The sequence below is a fragment of the Chlamydotis macqueenii genome, chromosome 25 (assembly GCF_036417535.1).
Source record: "Chlamydotis macqueenii isolate bChlMac1 chromosome 25, bChlMac1.mat, whole genome shotgun sequence".
NCBI lineage: Eukaryota > Metazoa > Chordata > Aves > Otidiformes > Otididae > Chlamydotis > Chlamydotis macqueenii.
Window position 1 is genome coordinate 4,764,526 of NC_141580.1, and position 6,000 is coordinate 4,770,525.

Consider the following 6,000-nt stretch of genomic DNA (forward strand, 5'->3'; position numbering starts at 1 on the left):
CAGAGGAGGGCCACAAAGATGATAAAAGGGCTGGAGCAGCTCTGCTGTGAGGCCAGGCTGAGAGAGCTGGGGCTGTTCAGCCTGGAGAAGAGGAGGCTCCGGGGAGACCTGAGAGCGGCTCCCAGTGCCCAAAGGGGGCTGCAGGGAAGGTGGAGAGAGACTCTTCAGCAGGGCCTGGTGTGACAGGACAAGGAGTAATGGTTTTAAAATAGAGGGGGGTAGATTTAGATTGGATATTAGGAAAAAAAATTTTACGATGCAAGTTATAGAACACTGGAACAGGTTTCCCAGAAAGGTTGTGGAAGCCCCATCCCTGGAAACATTCAAGGCCAGGCTGGATGAGGCTCTGAGCAACCTGATCTAGTCAGGGATGTCCCTGCTCTGTGCAGGGGGGTTGGAGTAGATGACGTTTGAAGGTCCCTTCCAACCCAAACCATTCTGTGATTCTATTCTATGATTCTATCCCTCGGATGCAGCTGGGATGGAGGCACTGGACCTGCTGTAACGCGGACAGAGGTTGTGGATGCATCCTCCCCATCACCACAGCGTGTCCTGATGCAGCCCTCTCCCCTGCGATGCGCAGCAAGGGTATCTGCAGGCATGTCCCCATTCCTGTCTAACGCAGGGACCCCCATCGACCAGTTTGGCTCCTGACATATCACTGCTCCTGCTTTCTACTGGGGTTTATTCACCCTCCCTCCCTCCCTCCCGCTGCTCAGCTCCCTCTTCCCCTGGCAGGAGCCTTCCACCTGATGCTCAGCCTTGGCCTTTCCCAGCGCTGGTGTGAAACCTCTCCTCTCCGCGAGGTGCCAGGAGAGGTCTAAGCACCGGGGCTCAGCCCAGCCCGGCCCAGCCCAGCCCAGCTGCTGGAGCTGGCTCGCAGCCCGGCTCAACCTCTCCTGCCTGCGCTTGTGCGGGGGCAACGAGGGCGATGCAGCTTCCCCCGGCTGGGAACGTTCCCGAGGCAAGGCCGTGCCCGCTGGGTGGGTGCTGGGCAGCACCAGTGGGGTGGGGGGCTGCAGGGGTGCTGGGGGTGTCACAGGGAGGGGTGTCTGGGGGCTGGGGTACCATGGATCCCCTGCAGAGAAGGGGTGCTGTACCCTCCGCTGCAGCTCCGGCCGGTTCCCGTGTCGTTCCCACGGGGCCAGGATCAGGCCTGTCTTGCACCCCTGGGGATTCCCATCCCTGGCAGAGGTTCAGACCCCTGTGCACACATCGCTCAGCGCTCACTTTGCAGGGACAGCGCCAAATAAACATCCACCTTGTCGGGGTTGCTGGGGCCCGCACAGCCCCAGCCCTCGTCTGGGGACTCGCCGTCAGCCCAGAGCAAACCTGACACGGGAGCAGCAATGGCAGGGACTGGGAAGGGTGGGAGCAGCTCCCCCAGCCCCCGTGCCCAGCTCTCAGCGCACCAGCAGCCTGTTCAGCTCTGCCCGGCTGCGCGCTGCCCGCAGGGCTGTGGGAGGTTTGCGCTGAAGCAGACACCTGCTCATGGCCGGGCCGTTCCTGGGCAGCACAGACCCTGCCAGGGCTTCCCGGGGTCCCCAGCAGCTCGTGGGCGACCAGAGCCGCTGCTCTGAGACACGGTGACCCCTGTGCATGGGCCACACTGTCCCCAGAGACATCTCTGGGCCCCCCATGGCTGTCCCCTGCGATGGGGAGCAAGTCCAAGGGGTTTTCTGCAGTGGAGGGGCCCAGGCCAGGCGGCGAGAGCAGCAAGAGCAGCTGGGACAGGGAGAGCCATGACGGGTTTTTGCATTCGGTCTCTCCCGATGGAGGACAGGAGCGTGGTGCTGCCGGCACCAGGCACAGCCAGCGCTGGGCTGACTCAGAGCATCGGCATCGGGCTGCGGCGGGGCGGAGGGAGGGATTGCCCTGCACGGCAGCTCTGCGTGTTGGCCCCGGAACGGCCTGTTTGCTCACGCTAGCAAACGCGCTCCTGCCAGGCACGTCCTGCTGTTCTGCAGGTTCTCACACTGGGGCCAGGCTGTTGGGACAAAGAACTGCTCCGGGTGCCCCGGGAAGGGGCAAAGGTGCTGGGCTCTGCTCCCACCAGCTCCCTCGCTGGGATGCAGAGGAACAGCCCGAGACATGGGGTCCAGCCGGGGATGTAACTCATCTCCCACTGCTCCTGCCCTGCACGACTCCAGCCCTGCCTCCCAGCGTCCAGTTGGGAAGGGGCGACGTGGCAGCCCTGCCTGGCAGCCCCCCTGCTCGTGTCTTCCCCCTCCGCTCTGGCTGAGCCAGGCAGCTTCACCTGAGCCCGGAGCGAGCTCCCTGCTCCGTGCCAGGGAGAGAATTTGGGCCACGGAGGGACCCTGGGAAGAGTCTTTACTGGATGTCTTGTGGGCCAGGCAGGGCCCTGCTGAGCTGGGCTTCTGACATGTGGGAGCTCAGCACCAGCACCAGCGAGGTCCATGGACACAGAACGGTCCAATCTGGGCCCTTTCCTGCCATGCTGGGTGCCCGGGTATGGGGACACCCCGAAAGCACTGGGAGGAGCAGTGAGACCCACACACAGCCCCGTGCTGCTGACGCTGCCTCGCACAACGGGGGCCAAAGCAAAGCCCTCCACTACAGCACGGCAAGGGCCGAGGGGAAAAGCCTGGCTGTGCAGCTCTCCCCGCGTGTCCGGGGGCTCCAAGGCTGATGACAGGAGCAGCCCCCTCCCCTCCCCGAAGCATTGCTGCCTGCTCTGCACCGCTCTGTGCACCCCAGCCAGGCTGGGGGTTACCCTCCCGCACGTCCCAGGTGAGGAACCAGCCCTGCCACACGGCCAGCCCAGCTCGCAAACAGCTCGGGCATCCAACCCTGCCCTGGTGCGACAGGGAGGGGACACCGGGCTGAATCTACCTCTCGCTGACCAGGGGTAAAGTAGCTTTTTGGGGGTAACAGCAGCAGAAATGGCAGAGCCCGGCTGTCCCCGCTCTGCTGACTTGAGCAGAGAAGGGGCAGGTCGGGCCAAACTCCTTGGTCAGCATCTGCCTTGCTCTGGTTCCTATTTCCCTTACGAGGCAAAACCAGCGAGGGGGTGTGAATCCCCACGCACCTCCAGCCTCAGCCCTGCCCCACGGCCAGGCACACTCATCCCTGCCCACACACAACAACTCCCCGAGGGCCAAACACTGGCCGCGGGCCAGCCCTCCTTCCCGCACGGCTGGCAGCGCCCAGGCCTGCCCGCCCCGGCCCGGCACGACGCCCGGCGCTGCAGGGATTTGCCTCTTACAAAACACTTGGCCGTGGCAAGCGCTCTGCCTAGCCGGGATGGGAGCCGGCAGCGGGGCCAGCCGCGCTCTGGGGTCCCACTGCCCGGGCTCCCACAGGCCAGACCTGAACGGGGACAGACTGGCACCAGGGAAGGGGGACGGGCACAGCTGGGCTGCAGAGAGCACAGGTCGTGGTGGCAGAAGGACACTTGTGGGGACCCCAGGCCCTAGGGTGCCTGAGGTCCTTTGGAGCACGGCAGCTGCCAAGCCCGGGGCCACAGGTCACATTTGCCTCCATGTTCTGCAGCTGCCTGGCCCCTCTCTGCCTGCTCGCACTGCGCGGGGCTCTCCTGGCACCCTGGGGTTCTGCTTGTCCCATGGCACTGGGGCAGCACAGAGCTGCTCTGGCCCGTATCTGTGCAGGCCAGCATGTGCCGGCTGGCACAGGGAAACCTCGGCCGGCTCTGCCTTGGGGGTCCGGCTGCCAAGCAGCTCGGCCGCAGCCCCTTCTTTTGGCTACGAGATGTCAGGGAGCCAAGCACCCACCCGCCTGCAGGCCTTCTGGGCCTCACTCCGCAGCAGCAGCACCCCAGCGATGTCCCCGGGGGATATGCCCTCCCCAGGGGACCCCAAATCCCCTCAGCTCCCCTCGCCAAGGCGTCTGCAGGCAGTGGTGCAGGCTGGGACCTCCTGGCCGCTCTGTCCGCCTCTGCCCGCGCAGCCCCTCTCTCCGCAGGGGTGTTTGCCGTGGCCCCGGAGCGCAGGCATTGCCGTATTGGCGCCGCTCGGCCGCCACGCGCTCTGCCTTCCCGACGGCCAGCGCGCTCGCCCCGTGGCCCCCCCGCGCAACCAGGCCAAGATGGAGCCATTGCCTTTCCACACGCGACTCCGCTGCTGGTTTTGCTGCGCTTGTGCCACGGGCTCAGCCTTGCGCTGGCCGGGACGTAGAGCCATGGCGGCAGGCACGGCGTGGGGCAGGAAGGGCTGGCAGATCGAGCAGGTTTTGGGGCCCAGGGTCTGGGTGCCAGGGCTGCTGTTGGCATCCCAGCGCAGCAGCAGGTTCTCACCAGGCTGGGGCCAGGTTTGGGTGAAACCCCATGGGGCCGAGGTTGGAGGTGGAGAGGCTGCCCTGCTCCCTGGTCCCCCATTGCCCTCCTGCTCCAGGACAGGCTCCAGCTGAATTCCAGTCTTTGTCTTTGCTCCTGAACCAGGAGCAGGGATAAATACCGGCCCCTCCACAGCCTTCCTCGCCTGGGGGCTCTTTCTCAGCCCATTGGCCTCGGTGGAAGCAAACCAACCCAGGGGCCCAGGGCTGCAGCCCTGGAGCAGAGGACCCCCCAGAGCCGGTGGATGATGGGGTGAATTCCCGGAGTGTCAGTGCGGTGTTTCAGCTGACACGGCCGCCCTGCTGCGTCTCTGCCGTGGCTTGCTCCCACGCCCAACGCTGGGCTGTGATTAGCGAGGCGGGGCCTGCCTGCGCGTTCCCATCTCCCATGTCATCGCTGCCACCACCGCCCTGGCAGGCGCTGCCAGCCGGGTGTGCTGCCCCACGGGCCCCTCGCCCCATGGAGACGCCGCCGCTGCACTCCCTAATTAGGAAACCACCCGCTCCCTCCTGCTTGCAAAACACCTTGGACTTGGTGCTGTGCTGACGCCGCCCGTTCCCAGCAGCTCCTGCGACGTGGTGGAGGCCAAAATGGCCCCTGTTTCCCCCCGCTGGGCTGCAGCCAACAGCCCCGGGACCCTGCAGAGCCGATGCTCCAAATCCCGGCAGGGTCGGCTGTTTGGGTCCCAGCGCTCCGTCTGCAGAGCGAGGGACACGGGGAGGGGACGCAGGCAGGGAACGGCAGCCTGAGCATGGGGCGGCCCCGTGCCGCGGGACCCACACGCCGTGCACGGCGAACAAGGAGCCCCAGGTCCCAGGCCCCGTGCTGCGGGACACGAAGGGCTTGCTGCCCGGCTGGCAGTGCCAGCTCTGCGCTGCGTGCTGCGCTGGCCTGGCTGGCGCGAACCACGTCCCTGGTCCTGCCAATGGGCCATGAACCAGTGCTAGGCACAGGGCCTTGCTGCAGGACCGCTCACATTCCTGTAACAGCTTTTGCTGGTGCTCAGTACTGCTGTAGTGCACACCGGGCCAGCAGCAGGACACCAGTGCCGGCGTCCCAGTGATCTGGTGCTGGTCTGGACACTGAGTCACCAGCACAGGGTGGGAAACACGAGTGCGGCTGGAGGAGGACAAAGCAGGCGGCTCTGGCCAGGGCTGTGCAGCAAAGCTGGCTTGGGGAACCGGCTGCCTGCGCGTCTCCGCATCCAGGGGGACAGGGAAGGGCACGGGGGACAGGAGGGAGCCGGGTCCTTCCCCGCTGGTTTAGCCACTGGGAGGGATGGGATGTGTCCGAAGGGGCTCGGCGGGTCCAGGCCTGGCTGTAATTTGGGGAATGCTGGCTGCCTGCTGCCTGTGGGCAGAGAAGTGTCCCGAGCAGAACTGGTCCCTCCACCCCAGCAAGTCCCACCAGTCCCCCCGTCCCTCACCACAGCCCTGGGTGCTGGGTGGTCACCGGGGAGACGTCCCCAGCCGAAGCGAAGGTGAAGGTCCTGCCTGGACACCCGTGAGGTTCCCGACGCCAGTGCAAACCTCCCAGCTTCCAGTCACCACGACCCACAGGCCCTGACCCCCCATGGAAGCGCGGTGGGACCCCAGCACGGCACCCTGCACAGGGAACGAAGGCGCCAGCCCTCCCCGGAGCCTGCGGGAGCTCCCGGGGCAGCAGGAGAGGGGACGGGCTGGCTGCGG